Source organism: Pinus tabuliformis, chromosome Q, assembly GCF_031772625.1.
Source record: "Pinus tabuliformis cultivar Carrire ecotype Pingquan chromosome Q, CPIR1, whole genome shotgun sequence".
NCBI classification, from domain to species: domain Eukaryota; kingdom Viridiplantae; phylum Streptophyta; class Pinopsida; order Pinales; family Pinaceae; genus Pinus; species Pinus tabuliformis.
Window position 1 is genome coordinate 119,040,913 of NC_142296.1, and position 21,061 is coordinate 119,061,973.

At 38.1% G+C, this 21,061-nt stretch overlaps 3 pseudogenes; all 3 read right to left on the bottom strand.

The window, feature by feature from the left end:
• LOC149218532 (uncharacterized) overlaps positions 1-903 on the bottom strand; it is a 37,146-nt pseudogene extending 36,243 nt beyond the window's left edge.
• Positions 904-1,386: 483 nt separating this feature from the next.
• LOC149218533 (uncharacterized) lies at positions 1,387-2,448 on the bottom strand (annotated as a pseudogene).
• A 192-nt stretch (positions 2,449-2,640) lies between these two features.
• Positions 2,641-21,061, bottom strand: part of LOC149218534 (uncharacterized) — an 80,094-nt pseudogene continuing 61,673 nt past the window's right edge.

Below are 21,061 nucleotides of genomic sequence, written 5' to 3' on the forward strand. Positions count from 1 at the left end.
CAGTGTTATTCTTCTGCTGAAAAGGATTCATGCGACCATGCCCTTTTCACTATCTTCGGCAATCTTTCCTTTCCGCGTCACCTTAAGTTGAAATTGCTGCACTTCTCGCCTACCTTGCCTCACGAAATAATCTGTGCCTTCATTCTCAATTCTCTGTTCTTTGCTAAGCGCCAGTCCCATATACATCCCAGAAGCTCGGCCACTTTCAAAAATCTTTTCCAAAATCCTTTTTCACTTACTAGCCTAAGGTAAATATTGCATTACAAGTCATCTCAGATCATTTTTCATATCCATTCGCTGAGTGTGACTCAGAGAGAGCCCTCTCCTGCTCTGGTAGGGCTAGCTACCAGACTGAGCTTGGTTTGATGTTGCCTTGAACCTCGCCTTCATTTAGCCTGAGGCAGATTCGAGCGCTAACAACCTGGAGTGGTTGGTAGGCTCCTGAGTGATCTATAGTCTCTAAAGGATGTCAATTTACTTTTAGTTTATAGACCCCACTTCCATAACTCGAACTTGGAGGTCATGTCATATCATAGTGACACTCGGCTCATGTTTACCCTAGAGAGCTTGTAAAAGTGGCAAAATGTAGGAGGGGTAGTTACACTACCTAAGCATTGATAAAATATGGGAGAAAATTTTGATCCAGCCTTAAAGAACCAGTAGGTAAGCTTGCTCATCAAGATGACATTGGAGCCTCTCTAGAGCTTGAGTACGCGCACTTGAATTTGTTGGATGATTTTGTTATGGTAGGGATGCAGGTGACAACCTTGCATATCTTACAAAGGTAGTTGATAAAAATGGCTCCTCTTCAAACTTAGGATCAATCTAGCATTGATAAAACTTTGTCTTGTAATGTATGACGAAGTTAGGACGAGAGTTTATGTGAAGGAGAATGAGGATGTTGGACCATTAGTATGCCCATCAATGATCTTTTTCGTGGTTACATATGGATTTCAGATAGTCAACAAAACTAGTTCCTATGGTTGGGTTGATCTTGTCGTTGATTAGGAAATTGTTGAAACGATCTTTGAATTAGCAGTGCAACCTCCCGATTGTGTGTGCACTGAGTAGACTATTGATGTCTTTGTATTTAAATCCCAACCCTTTGAATTTCGCTACAAATTCCTACACGCCCTTGTGCGGAGATGAAAAGTTGACCTTGGTGATAGTGGCAATTGATCGTGTTCCCTCTCATCTTCTGGTGGCCAGAGGAAAGAACGACCCACCCATCATGAAAAAATAACATCAAAACATAAAATAATGAGATGGAACACCACTTTTAGTCTAGCCTTGATAGCATATGAGTTCATACCCTGGGAAAGTGTATTTCTTTGGAAAAACTCCATCCATGGAATCCAAAACCATAGAAGTGTCACCATAGCTCCCTTAGTACATGTTGCTCCTATTGTGATTGTAGTCTAAGACATAAATCTCCTGCAACGTGTGACCACGACCCCTAAGAAGAGTGGCAAGATCATCATCGGTAAAAATCATTCTACAAAAATGGAGTGCCTTGAGAATCAATGTTATTAAATGACAGAATGAAACACCACTTGCATTATTCATTGAATTTTCTTCATATTATTCTTCCAAAAAATGACATTCTACAGTAACCATTTCTAACAATCAAGGATCATGTAGGTTTAACTGTGCTCTAGGGACACCCCAAATATTACTCAAATCAATGGAAGTGTCATCATAATGAGTTGGCTAAGAAGGGGTTGTGTAACCATGACTACATGGTTGATGGCATATATCACATATAATACTTCATTACTCATTGCACCATCATTGCACACATTTTTTATGTGTAAACTATAAATTTCCACTGCAAGCATGAGGGGTCTCCATGTTCTTATCCTCCTCTTCCTCTTGGCAGGTGTGGTATTCACCAAATTTAAATGCAGCAACAACATTGTCACATCTGGATCGATCAAATGTAGATTGAGAAGGAAGACCATATGAAATCAAGGGAAATTCTTCCTCTTTCATGTTTGAAACCTCGTTTTTCTTAAAATTTGATAGGGACCCAATCTCAATATTGGTATTGAAAGGTTAAGGAGTTATCAAATGACCAACATACAATACCAGATGATTCAACACAGTGAAAAAAAATGTCGTACTTTAATTAGCAGTGCAACCTCCCGATTGTGTGTGTGCACTGAGTAGACTATTGATGTCTTTGTATTTAAATCCCAACCCTTTGAATTTCGCTACAAATTCCTACACGCCCTTGTGGGGAGACGAAAATTTGACCTTGGCAATAGTGGCAATTGATCGTATTCCCTCTCATCTTCCGGTGGCTAGAGGAAAGAACGACCCACCCATCATGAAAAAATAACATCAACAAATAAAATAATGAGATGGAACACCACTTTTAGTCAAGCCTTGATAGCATATGAGTTCATACCCTGGGAAAGTGTATTTCTTTGGAAAAACTCCATCCATGGAATCCAAAACCATAGAAGTGTCACCATAGCTCCCTTAGTACATGTTGCTCCTATTGTGATTGTAGTCTAAGACATAAATCTCCTGCAACCTGTGACCACGACCCCTAAGAAGAGTGGCAAGATCATCATCGGTAAAAATCATTGTACACAAATGGAGTGCCTTGAGAATCAATGTTATTAAATGACAGAATCAAACACCACTTGAATTATTCATTGAATGTTCATCATATTATTCTTCCAAAAAATGACATTCTACAGTAACCATTTCTAACAATCAAGGATCATGTAGGTTTAACTATGCTCTAGGGACACCCCAATTATTACTCAAATCATTGGAAGTGTCATCATAATGAGTTGGCTAAGAAGGGGTTGTGTAACCATGACTACATGGTTGATGGCATATATCACATATAATACTTCATTACTCATTGCACCATTGTTGTACACATTTTTGATGTGTAAACTATAAATTTCCACTGCAAGCATGAGGGGTCTCCATGTTCTTATCCTCCTCTTCCTCTTGGCAGGTGTGGTATTCACCAAATTTAAATGCAGCAACAACATTGTCACATCTGAATCGATCAAATGTAGATTGAGATGGAAGACCATATGAAATCAAGGGCAATTCTTCCTCTTTCATGTTTGAAACCTCGTTTTTCTTAAAATTTGATAGGGACCCAATCTCAATATTGGTATTGAAAGGTTAAGAAGTTATCAAACGACCAACATATAATACCAGATGATTCAACACAGTGAAAAAAAAAATGTCCTACTTTAAATGGGGTAAAGGGAACCTCTAGGGACAATCTCTTTACAAAATCCTTTTTTTTTCTCGAATAGAAGCCTCTCTCAACCCTAATCTAGTGATTCATAGCAAAAAACAAAACTCAAATTGAGGACAAAATTCCCAATCACGAAGGGGATTACAACCCCTCAATTCAATTGATCTTATTCTAATTGAATATATCATTGATTAATCAAATTTCTATAGGCTGTTGGAAAAAATGACCAAAATATTTTAAATCTAAATAAGAAAAGTCCAAAAAGAAAAACTCGCACCTATTTTTCCTCATGCACGAAGTTGATCACTCCAAAACCAAGCCTCAAGTAATCGGCTTGGTGGTGCTAGAGTCAATGATAAACCCTCCATGGCTTGACATTTCATTGATTTTAAATATAGCAAGGAGATATGGAATTAAGGAGGGAACCTCCTACACTTATAGCAGTGAGGAAGACATAGTAGAAGGTGAGGATCAATGGATTCCTCAGCAAGGGCATGACGATCAAGTTGATTGGGATGGTATCCCAAACCAAATTCAAGAATTCCAAATGATTGAATGAGGTTTGACAAGGAAGTACGAGAAAGCATGGCCCATTTGTGTGCCAAGCTACAAGGGGAAGGAGAGTAGTGTGGCCCCAAGGCCAAGTAGCCTCGTGACCTTAACGAAGAGGCAAATTTTGTAGTGATTGCAACCTATGGACACATTAGAAATGGATGCAGTGATGAAACTAAGCGGATTTGAGAACTCCCACGAGAAATCCTCAAAACCTTGATTGCCATGGAGTCATAACTTGATCTAATTCCATTGATCTGGATCATGGGGTCTAAGATCTGAGAAAATCGAATGTCGAGAGAGAGAAGAAGAAAACACCAAATGAAACTCTTTATTACAATGAAGAAAAATTGATACAACTACATTTTGTTAGGTCAATCTATCCTTTTACAAAGTGAGGCATGTTATTTATAGCCTTATTGAGTTACAATACCATGGGTAAATACCATAGGTGGATGCCACTTCCCATTCAGATCACAAAGGAGCCAATATTTTGTCAAAAAATGTCCAAAAAATAGAAAATTAATTAAATTTCACCCCTAAATAGAGACATATTCATAATCATACATAATCATACCATGTAGATAACACAAATATAAGACATAATCAAAATCACACCTCTATGTATCTCAAGGGAGGCTATTACATCTGCACAATTCAATCCAGATTAGCAGAATATATAATAATAACAACATCATATCAACATCATGGATGAATCAAGATGACCATACAAACATGAAACAATAATTGCGTGCATGATAATCATTACCATTTTCATTTACCTCGAGGTCTAATAGAGTAAACCTTGCTTTGATACCAATCTATAACACTGGTACTAGAGAAAGGTTTACATGGAACAAAATTGTTCTGATGCCACCCTATAACACCCCAACCCACATTTACCAGATTTTACAAGCTCTCCAGGGTAAACATGAGCTAAGAGTTACTATGACATGACCCAACAACCAAGTTCCAATTATGGAAGTGGGGTCTACCATCCTAAAACTTACTGCAACCTCCCAGGGACAACAGATCACCCAAATGTCACCACTTCCACTAATGATCTTACCCTGAGCTGGAACTATCTTTTCACTTGACCTCACATCCCAGTCACACATATGTCATGTTGTGCATGCACCAAAAATTCTCCAGCCACACGCACAAGCCTTCCTCCATGTGAATGCAACTGATTTGATCAGTTAAGAGACTGTGACCATAATCCTTGTTCTGGATTTTCAGGGCTAGCTACATACTAGCTACCTAGAACAACCTAGAACTTTCCAGAATCCAGTCTATGATGATGATAAGTTTGTATAACATATACTAAGGCTAATATATTTCCCAAAATTTCCAAACACATGATGAACATTTCATCAAACACATGGTAAACATAGTAACTACAGGTCATGAATGCATATCTATTCACTATTTCCTTAGCTTCATCAGAGAATCATAAAAAAGGCTCAATGCCCTCTCAAGATAGTTGCATAAGATACTAGTTACCCCATGCATTAACATAACCATTCAATTACTTATCATTCCATAAGAAATATACAAAAAAATAACACATTATACAACCAGAATGTGTCATGCTTATAACTAGCATTTAACCAAAATGAATCCATGAGAAACTAGTCATAAAATCAACACAATAACCAATACATGTGTTCATTGATATCAATAAGAAATAACACATAATAACATATGAAAATGGCAACCAATTAAGGGACTTCCATGTACCATTTGAGCATAGATTAACCTAAACCAAATCTCTCTTTCATCAAATCACCCATGTGCCACAAACATGAATGTGCGATCTCATGGGATAAACCCAAATTGAACCAAGTAGGGATTCCATAGGATAAACCACTTCAACCCTAAACCACAGTGATTTCACCTAAATATGTCAAAAAATCACCAACCAAGACAAGCTTGGATGTCTCAAAATTTCTTCACCATACCTAGAGGAATTTCCTGTCTCCACCCCTATCAATGGTTTTCTAGAGAAAACCATCTCCACCCAAAACCCTTGGGATTTTCCTAAGACTAGCTCACCCGGATCCAAAATCTTCCAACAATCTAAAGCTCAACCAATAATGAATCCCATCACATCACGGTTATCTATGAAATGGAAAGGCAAGGTTGTAACCATTGTCAATCCAGGAAAATCCCATGCTAACGACAACAAATCAATCATGTAAACCAAATGCATGCACCATGCAATCTAATCCTAGCAAGGAAATCATACATCTAACTTGTTACCTACAAAACCTTCCTATTTTAGCTGCTCTTCCACTCTTCTCCTTGCACTCGGTTTCTTTCCTTTGCTTTTCCTTTACTTGCTTGCTTTCTTGTGTCTAGGTGCTTATTCTCTCTTCTCTTGGAGTTCGATTACTTCCTTAGCAAAATAGAGTTGTCCAAAATTGAAATTGATCAAAAGATGATCCAAAATTTGTAAACTATTTATGAGATGCCTTTTTATCATTGATGCTTAGTGTCTCTTCCTTTCCTTTTCCTCTTTTCTTTCATTTTCCTTTATTTTCTCTCTAATTTCCCTTGCATGCATATTCTTGTCTCTTCATTTTCCTTTGCTCATATTTTCCTTTATTCTTGAATTAATTTCCATTTATTGCATTTGCCTTTGCCAATGTCACTGCCAATTTCCATATCCATTAATTAGCCACAAGTGATGCCCACTTTAATTCTTTTCCCTCCATTCATCTTGGAATATGTGTCCCATGACCTTGGTCTTATTTTTTCCTTTATAATGTCCTTCCATTTACATGGAAAATCAATGTGGGATTGTTACAAACCCTTCCCCTTGGGAGAACACCATCCACGATGTTCTATGACACTTATGACCATCAAACCATTAAAAATAAAACATATTTCTTATTGGATCTTTATAACATAGCTTGATGCTTCATTAGGCCCAAAGTGCTTCCATTGCACTTTAACTTGGTCTATTGCTCGGTTCCAGAGCATGAGTTGTTTCCACTACAATATGCATTATGGATCTGGATGGAACTCTCCATTTGGTTCCACTTGCAGTACAGACCAGTCAATCAAATGATAACCATATTGTACATATCTCTTAAGTGATTAAACATGGAAAACATCATGGATTTTGACTGATGGTGGCAAAGAAAGTATGTAGGCTACTAGTTTGTCCTCTCAAGGATCTCAAAAGGTCGACAATACCAAGGTACCAACTTGGCACATGACCCAATCCTCAAGCATATCTTCTTGGGCTTGATGCCCAAGTACACATTCTCTCCAACCCGAAACCCCTTGAATGCTCTATGCTAATCTACATAACTCTTCTATTTTTCACGTGCATCTCCTACTCCATCTTAGCCAACATATTCAGTCCAATCAATAAATTGTTCACTGAATCACCCCGAATGATAGGAGTATTACAACTCCACCCATAGAGAGCCTTAAACAGACTCATCTTCAAGGATTCTTGATACCCATTATTATAAGTAAACTCCTTTCACATCGTCTATTGATGCATGACATACATCCTCAACTTATCCTCAAGAATCTTATTAAACCTTTGTTTGTCCATCTTTTTGTGGATGATAAGTTGTAATGGAAGCCAACTTTGTCCCCAATCATGCAAACAACTCCTTCCAAAACTTGGAAGTGAACTTGGCTTCACGATATGATATAATATTCTTGGGAACTCCATGCAACCTCATTATCTTCCCGATGAAGATCTGAGCCACTTCAATAGCTGAATTAGTAGACTTCACAATAATGAAGTGATCTACCTTTCTCAAACTATCAACCACAACCATGATGGAATCATGTTGTCTCGATGTCCTCGACAATCCTATAATGAATTCCATGGAAATGAACTCCCATTTCCATTGGAATCGTAATAGGATGCAATGAACTAGTTTGATGCTTGCATTCAAATTTCACTTGCTAACAACCCAAGCACCTTGCAGCAAACTCAACCACCTCTTTCTTCAGATTCAACCAATAGTAGAACTTCTTAACAACTGTCAAAGTCTAGTGATATCCTGGGTGGCCTGAATTTGGCTTGACATGAAATTCTCTCAAAATAAGCTTCTTGAACTCGCTGTTATCCAACACATAGATCCTGCTTCTGAATCATACCAAGCCATATGTTGTGAGGTGATACTCCTCATCTTGATCACCGTCACCCTATTATTGTGATCTTTGATTCAGTTGCTGATACTTCTCATCATGTTGCCTTGCCTGTAAGATCTACTCCTGCAAACCTATCCCATAAGAGCTCATAGCTTAAATATGGTTCACCTGCACTCTCCTGTAACAACCTCGGGTTAAAATTTTAGGTAATAAAGTTAATAAAGGAAAATAAGACCAAGGTCATGGGAAACATATTCCAAGCTGAATGTTGGGCAAAACATCCTAGTGGGTGTTCATTTGGTTTATTATGACTAAGGGAAACTAGAAAAGACATTGAAAAGGAAAAGAGACATTAATTGGTATTTTATTTATGAAAATAAAGTAAAATAGGAGAAAAAGAAGGTGAAAGGTAACATAATTGCATGTGAGGAAAATTGAAGGAAAAATAAAGGAAATTGAAGAAAATAGAGGCCTCAATGATAAAGTCACTTTTGAGGATCAGTTCACAGACTTTTTTCAGTTTTATCTTGGAGCTCTCTTATATTCTCTCACTCTCTCATACTCTTGCACACTTAGATTATTCTTGTAGGACTTTGGAATAAATTGGATTTGGAGGAAGAAGGAAAAGGAAAAAAGGAAAGCATAAGGGAGCATGTGGATCAGAAATTATAGCTCGATTGCTTTGATGGTATCGAGTTGCATGTATGAGTTCCTTACTAGTTTTGGCATGCATGGTATATGCATTTGGTTTCCTGGTTATGTAATTTCATTGGCATGGAGGATTGTTTGGATTGACAATGGTTTCAGCCTTGATTTTCCATTTCCGGATAGCCACTGTGTGATGGGATTCTTTCATTTGGTTGAGCTTGTGATTTCCGAATGGTTTTGTAACCAAGTGAGGTGGTCTCAGAAAAATTCCCAGGGGCCTAGGAATCCCTTGACCGGTTTTGATGAGATTGCGGAAAATCCTAAGGGTGGAGACGGGAAAATTCCTCAAGGTATTGGTGAAGAAACTCTAAGGCATCCAAGCTTGTTTTGGGCCTAGTAATCCCTTGACCGATTTTAGTGGGATTGCGGTAAAACCTGGTTTTTTATATTTTTGTTTGGGCCTAATGATCCCTTGATCGGCTTTAGCGGAATTGCGGTAAAGCGTGGTTGTTTATGTTCTTATTTGGGCCTAGTGATCCCTTGACTGGTTTTGGCGAGATTGCTCTAAATATATTAGGGAAGGGAGAGTCATATCCTCAGCACTTGCTGAACATTCATCCAAGACAAACCATCTTGTGTGCGTGGAAGACATGGAAATAATCTCTAGGGAGAACCATTATTACAAAAGAAAGATGCGTGAAGCACTAGAAATCATGAAGCACCCCATCAATCTTAACAGAGACATTGAGATTGAAGTCAACATGAGTTGTATACCCCTGCTCACACAAAGTTGCAACCTCCAAACTAATCCTACCACCCTAAATACTTCAACCACCTCAATTCCTTAATCAACATCTACATCCTTTAATAATATTAATTTTAGAATACAATAAAATAAAAATAATAATTAAAAAGATAATTAAAATATTAATTTTAAATATATTTAATTAATAATTAAATATATCAATATATTAAAATTTATATTTTAATATATTAATATATTTAAAATAAAATTAATTAAATATATTTAAAACATATATAAAACATATTAATCAACATTTCATTAATTTATTAAACTAAAACAAAATAACTTTTAAGTTATAATAAATAAAAAACATATTAATTTAGATACATTTAATCAACAATTAAATATATTGACACATGGATATTAATATATTTAATAGATTAAAGTATTTATATTATTATTTGTAAAATGATTATAATAAAAATAAAATAAAATTAATCAATCTTAAAATTAAAATAAAATAAACTAATAATATAATACTATATCATAAAAAAAATTAAATAATTTAATTAGGAGCATATTATTAGGTTTCACTTTCATTAATTTTCAATATTTCACTATCCACCCATTCTATTGATCGCTCACTATTTATTGCTTCATTTCTCTTCTGCTTCTCCTCAACCTTTGTCCTGACGATGGGTCTTGGTATAAACTCGAAATGTTGGCATTCAAAATGAGTACAGTGGAATTTCATGCATCTCAGATTCAAAGCCTAGTTGTTTATGTGCTTGTTAGGGCTAGGAATCCCTTGACTGATTTTGGCGAGATTGCGGTAAAACCTGAGGGTGGAGGTGGTTTAATATCTGGGAAGCCCTAGCTTTTGTTTTGTATTGAGTCCCACATTCATTCTTGGAATATGACACGAGGTTGATTGGCTGAAAGAAATATTTGGTTAAGCCCAATCTATGGTTTGGTGGTACGTGGAAGTCCCTGACTTGGTTTCCTTTTGCATATGTTAATAAGAGCTCTTTTCCTCTTGTATTTCATGATTATTTGTGCTTATTATTATGTGGCTTTGATGGATGTTCTATCATGTTTATTATGTTGGTCATATGCTTGTTATAAGCATGGTTTCATAGCAAATTCTAGTTATGGCTCCTGATATTTTTGATTTGTTGATGAATGGTTGGTGAATGCATGAGCTCACAAATTTTACTACAGCTATTATGAGAGGACATTATACCTTTGTGAATATCAAATAAGTATTAGACCCCTATGTTTAGATATGCATTCATGACCTATAGATTACATGTTCTCAATATGTTTGACAAAATGACTATCATGGTTAATCCTGATTAGGTCAAGTCTCTAACTCATGCTTAAATGTTTAGCTTTGTTTTCATGTCATTTATGCATCTGAGAAGTTACAGGAAGTTATGGGTGGTGGTTTGGAGGCTAACCTCGAATTTGGGCTTAGAATCCGGGACTGCATGCTCCTAATTGAAAAGTTTGGGTTGCAACCACATGGATGTAGGCTTGTGCATGTGGTTGGAGGCTTCCAACCACATAGAGGCCTTGTCATGGGAGAGGTTGATGCTCAGGGAAAGGAAAAGTGGTCCAGCTCAGGATTTGGCCATCTAGGGTGGTTTCTCAACCTCTGAGTGACCCGTACCCTTATAGGATGAGTGAGATGTTAGTTGGTTATCAGTAGTCGGGCCCACTTCCTTAATAGGACCTAGGAGGTTGGGTCATGTCATAGTAAGCTCTTTGTCTTATGTTTACCCTGGAAGATTCGTGAAAGTGGGTAAATATGGGAGGGGTGGCTATAGATTGGTATTAGAGCTAAACTTGGACTCGATGGTTGGAACGTCTTTATCATGCATGCATGTTAGTTGTCTACATGTTTATTGTACATGCATCATGGTGGTAATTATCTAGTTTATGACGTTGTTGGTATGTTATGAGGCTAACATTTTTTCTAAGATAGAGTAGGAGATGCAAATTATTAGTGTGAGGTTGTAGTATTGGACCTCAGAGTAAGAAAATATCGTCATATAGGTTTGTATGTTTGGAATACATGTATGATGGTTAATGTTTTTTATATGTATTTAGGTTATATACATGCATGCCATTCTAGTTTTGTTGTTGTTACATGCATGATAGATGTTAGTTAATCAATGCGGTGGTATGCACATGTGTCAGATAGTCATGAATGGCAATAACTTGTTTTTATATGCATTGTGGTCATACACATGATGATTATGGTCATTGCAACTAATAATTGATGTTATTATGTATCATACTAATCTGGATAGGCCTGTGTAGATGGTTATGGTTATGATATGAAGGTATGAGTTGATATACTTATGATATTGTGTCATACTAATCTGGACTGGCTTGTGCATATGTGATAGCCTCCCCTGAGATACATTGAGGTATGAGTTGATTATGTTTCTATATGGTTTATCTAACATGGTATGCTTACGGGTTGTTTGAATGTTTGATTAATTTCATGATATGAGTATGTGTCTATAAGATTTCATGAAGGAATGACCTTGTTTAAGACGGTGGTACTAACACGATATGTGCTGAGATAGCAGATATGCACTTGAGTGAAAGTGGGTGTTAGTTGTAGTGTTATGATTAATGAGTGTGAGTTTATTGAAGATTATGACATGATTGTTAGTCTTGGTAAATGTTGATTTCAAAATTAATAGACACTATATCTTGATCTTTGGAACAAGTGACTGACATGTGTGAACAATTGCAGGGCAACATGCTCGGTATGAACATGATGATGTAAGAGTTGATTTGTTGGGTGATGTGATAGCACATAATTAGACTCAATTGTAGCAAGGTAAAAGTTAAAATAAAGGAATTTCTTGATAATTACTTGGGCTATGTTTGGAAACTGCAATTCCAAACGAATGAGTTCTTTGCATACAAGAGTTTTCTTAACCTTGATTTTGTCTAAAATTATGTGGATATGTGTTATATTCATGAACATGTATTTGACAGGTTTAACAACTAGGTTCTAGTTATAGCTTGATTTGTTAAGAGAATTGGAATTCATTGATAAATTATATATGTACATGTTCAGTTACAGGTCAGTGTGCTGGGTACAACAAGGTAAGGTAACTGATATATTGTTATATTTATTTATGCACTAACAATTGTGTGTTTTAATGAGCACCAATATTGTAGCAGGAATGTTGCAACTCCTGGGGCTACCAACTTTACTTTATCAACTCAGGGTTCGTACAAGCTTGGAGGTGACAATGTTGTATACACAAGTAAATGTGATGGGTCCGCTCTTTGTCACTGCTAAGCTGACGATAGACCACTAAGGTTTTTCAAACCAAACTTCTATTTATTCATAAGAAACTTGATTAGCAATGAGGAAAAGATAAATATACACTAAGGGAAAGCTTGTCTACTGCAGTAAGGAAAAAGACTGAAATCAAATGCTAAAACACACCATTTTCTAACTAACTGCTAAGAGGCTTTGCTTCAAAAGAATACTAAGTTAACATGTATGCAATCCTACTGTCCTAGGTATGCAAATTGAAACATCAAACATTCTACTGTTGTGCATGTAAATGAATAAAATAACTATGTTTTTCTTCTTGTCTTTTTTCATGAGAAAGTGTGAAAGCTAACTTCTTTTGGTGATGTGGCAGGTGGCTTAGGGATGATGGTGAATGGTTAGAAGGCTTGGGAGACAAGTAGGGGTCCTTTTCTAGCTTCCTATGGGATTTTTCCACAATTCAGCCTCAAAACAGGCCACTACAGGTCAACCTACAGGATGTCCTAATGCGTTCTACAGGATGTCCTGAATTCCTATAGGATCCCCTGTATTCCTACAGGATACAATTGAGAGAAAAAGGATGGATGTTGAAGGTGATGGAAGGCTTAGGGAAGATTTCTGGTGGATGGAATGAGGCCAGGGAGTGCCTAGGACCACTTCAGAACTCAAAACCAGAGTTGGGAGATGGTTGGATTTGCTCAACAAGCTTGGAGAAGTATTCTTGTGAAATGATGAAATTGGTGAGGGTTTTAGTGAAAGAAAGGAATGATCATGGATGGATGAAGTTGGGATGAGGTTTTTGATCATGAAATCTCTATGTACTGTTGAAACTCCTACACTGCATCAACCATTGACATTTATCCATAAATCATGTAAACAAGAAGGATTTCAAATAACTAAGGAAAACAAAATTTCATGAGCTAGTTGCCTATTTCATGCATGAGGAAACCTTGCAAAATAATATGAAAAATTCATGAGATCTAATGTAAGACTAAATATAGAAGAAATGATAACTAAATCCTATTCTTGCAAACTGATCAAATGCTGACCTAAGTACAAAAAACCCTAGATTCCATGAGAAACTAGAATTCTGTCTTTTTGGGGTTGCACAAGGGTTCTTTCCTGAAACCATGATCCCTGAAGGAAGGAGTGAGGCGAAATCCACCTAATGAAAAATTTGTGATGTTCCTTTATCTCTTCTAAGCTACTACTGAAGTAAAGCACAAATGGAAGCAAACTAATCAAATCTACAACTAATTGCAATGAAATAATTCTAAAGATAATTCAACCATTAATCTATGAAATTGACTAAGCATACAAATACAAGAAGAGGAGCCTTTGCTACTAGGGTTGGGCCCTAACCCAAGAGCTTCATCCCTCTGATTCAACTCAGTGTTGGATCAAGGAAATACCATTCTCATTATCAAAACTGAAAATCACATAACAATGTCTTCCACAAGTCTTGAACTCGAAAATGACTAGTGTTTTTATAGCAAAATTTCGAATCCTAATGAGGCTCTAGGCCTTCTTATTTATACAACTGAATTCTCCAACAACCTCCTTAAATCTAGGGAGGCTCAGCTCCCAAACTGACTGTCTTTGACCGTCACTTGCTCAGCTGCCCTTTGATCTCCATGACTTGGTTGCTTGTACTCCGAGCTAGTGTGATTGATGGAGGAATATTAGAATGAGTGAGGAGTAAATGAGGAGGATCTACCTCCTACAACCTCTCCTCCTTGTCTCATTCAACTTTCAGCCCTTAATTAGCCAAAATTTCCATGATTTTCTCTCAAAAACCTACAACCAATGCATATTAGTCCACTAGGCATAATATCTCACTTTTATTCATCTCATTAGGCAAAATACAATCAAAATATGTAATAAAATATGAGAAGAGTTGATGTGAATAGGCTAGGAGGTGGATTAAGGTCCATATAGTTAACCAATGATGAGGCCCAGTATCACCCCCTACTGAAAGTGTTGCTCATCCTCTGAGAAACTCAATCAATATCCATGTCCTTCATTGCGCTAGTGGCCTCCCTGACATCCCATGCTTCTGTTGTAGTTTCCTCTTCCTGTGCATAGAATCTTGCCTTCCTTTCTATCTCCTCCCATTGCTTTCTTTCTTCCTCTTCCTTCCTTCCTTCCAACATTCCTAAGAGCAGTGGTGGACTGAGTCTCAAGCCAATACAATTGACTTTGAGTCTTTGGAGAGCTTTCTTGTACATGGGTGTCTTCTTCAGTGCTTCTCTCGTTCTCTGAGGAGAATGGTACTCTCTGATTTTCAAGTTGTAGGGAAGAGTGTTCCATCTCCTTTGGAAAGCGTGCATGTTGTCATCCCCTAAAATCCTAAACATGTCCTCAAAGTGTGTGATTTCTTGCTTTTGGGCAGCAAGGTACGTAGGTGAAAGTTGAGGGTGATTTGCAATCAAGTCATGGGTGTTGATGACAATGATTGGATTTGACTGCTCAACTCTTATCATGAGAGGTTTTTTTTCATCTCTTGACACTATTTTCTTCATTTTTGCAGCCCTTTCTTCCTCATGGTTCATCCATGAAGCCAAAGCCATCAACTGTAAGTCCCCTAGTTTTGAATTAGGGTCCCACACATTCAGATATGTCAAGGCTAAGTTATGTAGGTAGAACTCAGACATTTTAGCCCTATCCTCCAATGTGCTTTGATCACAAAGATAAATGAATTGTCTATAATCCTGGAATGGCATAGTGCCTCTTTGTGCTAAAGTCTTGATTTGGAACTGCAACCATTGTTCCTTAAGATACAATGCATAGGACTTAGTTGGCATCCTGCACTGGATTACCTCTAAGGATAGATTGGCCATGGATGCCAATTGATTCTCTCTCTCTTGTATTTATCCTCTTAACCATGCATTTTCTTCTTCCAACTGAGATTTCATCGTTGCCTCTCTGTCCCTCAGGCTGCTCAGTTCTCTGCCCATCTCCTTTACTTTCTCTTCCATGTGACCTATGTCCTCCACTCCTTTGGATTTGGAAATTTTTATCCATCTATGTGTTCTTGCTCTTTCTTTCTCAAGCCCAAAAATAATCGGATGGAAAATTTCTGTGGAATGACGCTACCCTGTTCAATGAACCTGTAGTAGGAGTCAAGGTTAGGTTGAGGACTAGGTTCCCTCAGCTTTGGATCCTCCTTTTTTTTTTCTTGATACATACTCCCTTCTTTGTCCAATTTTTGAGTTTCCTGTAGGTTTAACAAAGTTTCTTGTAGGATTTCCTCTACTTCCTATAGGTCCTTCTGTGTATCCTGTAGGATGCCTTTTTCTTTGGATGAGGCAGATCTAGTGACAGGCCTCCTAACATAAGTGATAGGAGACTTGGGAGAGTCTTGTCCCGATGATCCTTCTCCTTGATCTTTCATAAGAGGATTTATCTTTTGTTGTTGTTTGGGTGAGTCTTCAATGACAATAGGAACCTTGGTGGGAGCTTGAGGTTATCCTTGCCTTATTCTTGTACTTTTTCTTGTCCTAAAGTACAATGGAGTTTGTCTCTATCTCTTCCCTTTTTGTTTGATAGGGGTACTAAGGGCAGTGAGGGCAGCTGCTGCCTCTTTCTCAATGGGTTCTGGGGATACCTTGGGTGATTCTTCCTTGCCTTCGGTCTCCCCTTTTCCGTTCCCCTTCTCATCTTTGTCTTTCTCCTCTCCTTCTCCCTCTAGTTCCTCACTCTTTCCATCAGATACCTCCTTTGCATCTTCTTCTGTCTCTTCACCACTTTCCTTCTCCTTTTCTTCCTCTTCTTCCTCAACTACTTCCTCTTCATCCATCTTTGTTTCTTCTTCCTCCTTTTCAGTTTCTTCCTCATCCTTCTCTGTTTCTTCTTCATCCCTTTCACTGGCAGTGGGGCTCTTGTCATACTCAAGGACTTTTATGCCTTCCTCTGTTTGCATGTCTCTGAAAGTTTCCCATGTGATAGGGAGTCTGAGGTTTTGGAGAGAATATTCTATGATAATTCTAATTAACCGATGATGGGCTAGTTGTTGATGGTTTCCTTCCTGTACCTTAATTCTCATATTTATCACTGATTGAAGAAGGAAGTAGGGTATGCTGAGTTTGTTTTGAGGAGGTGTGTCTGCTCCAAAAATCAACTCTTGGAGAAGTCTAAAGTGGTATCCATATACCACACTGTACCTACCTTAACATGATATATATTTTATTAGGTGGTAGCTAATTTCATTCCAAGGATATGGTAGACTTGCTCTTCTAACTCCATTTTTGTCTTCCATTGCCTCCTCTCCTTCTAGAAAGAATTTCTTCTTTGCAATTTGGCTATTTCCCTTATCCTCCTTTCTCCAAGGCATCCCTAAAGGAAGGGTGGTGATTCTGCCTATGATTTCAGGGGTGAGTTCTATAGAGAGGCCTTTCACTACAACAGTGGCATGGGTTCTAGTTAGTGGAGTGAGGGAGAGAAAAATATCTTGCTACTTCATCATTATATCCCCTCAATTTATCAAATAAACCCATCCAATTGTGCCTTGTGAATATATCTATTACATGAGGGTGCTGATGAAATCTCACTGTGTTAATGGGTTCCCTCTTATTAAATACCCCTATCATTTCTCTAATGGATGGAGGGTTGTATATGTCTGATACCAAATTTAATGAATGAGGAATTTTAAATGAAAATTCTGTGTATACAATTCCCCTAGACTGCAACGTTTTTCAACACAATAGAAGGCTTTTCTATATTCTTTTCACTTTGAGATTGTGGGAAATTATAGAGCCTGCCTCCTTATCATTGCTTAATGAAGCCAACCTCTATTTTTACCTTGTAGAACTACTCACTGCCAATCCTGTAGGTGTTGTTCTGTATCCTGTAGGATGTTGTAGGATTTACTATAGGATCCTATATGTGCTTCTGTGTAGGGAAAAAAAGAATTCTGCCTTTCCCGTAGACTGCTTAAAGGCCGAGAGTGACTTTGATAGTGTGTAGCCTCGAGAATGTGAATGCCTCTGTGCATGGGGATCAACATTTATTTCCTCATATGGGTGATTTGAGTGGGGTGGTGTGTTGGCAGCAGAGGTACGAATATATATTTTTGGATCGTTGGTCCCACTACCACATCATCATTCTCTTCACCCCATAATCAACTCCCACATCGAGCATCTGTAGCTTAACCACTTTCGACCTAATCTCTCCTTTTCCTTGACTTGTCTGCTCCCACGTGTGTAAGGACTAACTGTCTTCTCCTCATTGACTGAGTGAAGGTGACCAAGTTAACTAGCCACCTTTCTCTTATAAACCAACTCTTTCACAAATTTTACATGTTTGATCATATTATGCTAAAGAGAGAGTGGCAGCGAGATACGTACCTGTGGTAATGATGCCTTGATGTTATATGTTGAAGAATGAATTCCTTGTTGTGTACTAGCTGCATGTGTTTTTCTCCTCTCTCTTTTTTATTATTTTTCTCTGATGTTTTTCTTTGATATGCAGGTACTAGGTGTTGATGTTGATGATCCTGATGTTGTTGCTAAGCTCTGGAGGAGCCTCTTTGACCTCTAGATCTCCATGCTTGAAACTGACTACAACCTGTGATTTTTTGTTTTGTGGGATAGGCTACTATAGGATTTCCTAAATGTTACAGGGAAAAGTGTCTATATAGAACTGCTCTATCCCACTAAGGTGTGACAGCTGCCTTAGAAACAAATAGAGAAAAGCTACTTTCGTTTTTCCTTTATGAATTATAGATAGAGAGGAATAGGAAGACCAGCCTCTGTCTTGCGCTAATCTCCTGATTTGATTCCTCTCTTCTTTGATAGTCTTTAGCTACCTGCTCTCTTGCACGCCCAGCTTCACAAAGTACCTATAAGATCACAGTAGCATAGCACTATACAAAGACATGGATCTATAATCATAAACAATCTAGGATCAGATGTAAATTGCCATACAAATGTAGCAAACATCAATGACACAAGAGCATGGAGGAAAACTTGAATAGCTTTTATTGATAAACAAGAAAGAGCCAAGAAGAGTTACAACCAGTTGTTCTGACCCAGCATCAACCTCTCAGCAAAGAAGCCCCTCTTCACCTCATACAAAGCTTAGATCACCCAACAATCTGATGTTTGTCTCAAGTAACCAACAACAATTCCTTACAATATGAAAAATTCCAGCCTCTAGATCTCTGGGATGAGGGATCCATATATAGATATCTGTAATGGAGATGAGTCAGCTTATGATTTGACTAGTGTCTTCCCTCTGATAATTCTTGCTTCCACTTTGAGATTGATGATCTCTTACTCATCCTTGGTCAAATTCAGAGAGGCAAGTGTAACAGGAGAAGATTCTGGAAGCTTCCATTGCCTCTCCACCTCGCAGAATATATATCGCAGCCCGGATGGATGAAACTAGATCCGGGGTCTTCAATCTCGTTCGATCTTCACTCGAAGTACAATTCGATCCATGTGAAAGCTGTTCTGGAGTCGAACATGGAAAGACATCACCTGATTACCAGCCAATGATGTAAGTTGTTAACAGGCGCGAGAGGAATCACCGATAATGATAATGACCCTCAAGGTACTACAGTACAATTCATGTGGTGTGGATAAAGGACTTGGCATCGAACACCACGCAAAATCTTTCGGTTGAAGGCCATTGATGTGAACCTGTCGCCAGAAGTGAGAAACTTGCCATTGAGGCATGAAAGCTTCAAAGTATTGAATGGGGTGTTCCAAGATCAACTTCTTAGACAATGAGCTGATGTCGACAAGAAGCGATCCGTCACAGGAGGGCCTTAATGAATCCCACATCAATGACACGGAACGGAGCAAATGATTTTAATGGAGGTGAAAACAATCTGGTGATATAAGGTTCAGGGTGGCGGTCATGAAAGAATGGAGTATAAACGTATGGTAGTGGGTGAGACACAGGTGAATTCTCTGAATGACTTCTCTTGAACATATCGGCGACACTGATGTGATGGATTGGTAGCATTAACCCAAAATGTGGATGGTATGATGGGACCATGGTGATGTGATCGGTGAATGAAACAACCCAACCCGACTCGGACGCGGAGTGGAAGTGTCATGTTCAAGAGCGACTTGCTACCAACAAAGTTTCTTCAAGTTTTCTTCCCAATTTTCCCCAATCATTGCTGACCAGTACCTCTTTATTTTTGTCAAGCTTGAGGAGGATAACATATGCTTGTTCTATAATTTGCCCTTCGGGCAAACCCATCGCTATGTTTTAACAAGCCTAGCGATAATGAAACTCGTTCTCGTCTATAGACAAGTTTTTCGCTATTACACTTTTAACGAGTTTAACGACAAAGATAACTCGGTCCTTTTCATTTTTAGAGAGTCTGAAATGGAACGTAAAGGTAACTCCAAAATTGCTTTTTCGTCATCTAATCCCTTAAGTCCGAAAAAGTATAAAACAATACAGAAGGGATGAATTTTCGATACTTTTAACGAGCCGAACAAAACAAGCGCTCGATCTTTTTGTGTAATAATCTCTCAGACCCAAAAAGATTAAAATTTAGAGGAGAGATAGCGTTTCCGGTCCCTTTAACGAGCTAGAGAGGCCAATGGCTCGACAATCTTTTCATATTTTACGAGTCAGTTGAAAAGAGCTTAAAGGAGACTCGTCTTTTGAGGAACGAGTGATAAAATGGGTAGCAACTGATTCCAGGTAAGGTTTGGAATTTTCCAATCACGGCAGTGGTTACAAGGATGGCTAGTGAGATCACTCTTCACAGCTGTTCCTCAAAATGGGTAAACAATCCAATGGAGGTGAATGATCGGCCAATGCAAAAGTGGAGGTGATGGTGCAAACACAACCAAGGCTTTAATGGCTGAAGTACTACATTCAGGATGGTTATTTCCAGGTGAATAGTTCATTTTTTAATGAGCTTAACCGTGGGGGGAAACATTTGCTCATGTCTTATGCTTATTTTTTAACGAGCTTGAACTATGTGCTTAAACTGCTCGATTAATCCAGTCGTGTGATAAGAATGTCTCATAAAAACGGCAATTTTTAGAGTTTTGCCCCACATCCTTTCTTTATGCAAGTTAGGAAACGACCAATCCTACAAGTTTAAATGGTTAGAGGACCTACAAATTTAAAAAATAAATAGTCGCTCTTCGCTTGCATGCCAAAAGGCTTGCATGCCCCCAGGTATAAAACAGAATTTCAAGGTTACCCCTTATTTTTTCCATTAAAACATTTGTTTTACCGGGAGAGGCCTACCTCTTACAGGTTACCCAAAGATTGTTTTATTCACAGCGCAAACAAAACACTTCTTCGGTGATGTTTACCGAAATAGACAAAGGTGAGTGAAGGAGGCTACTCCACTCACGTAACTTTGAAAAGAGAATCTTGTTCTAGAATAACCCCCTCTTCCAATCACGGATGAGAGTACAGACTAGTCATATTCTCTCGCGGAAACCTACCCTATACCCGAAGTTTTCCTGCCGAAGCA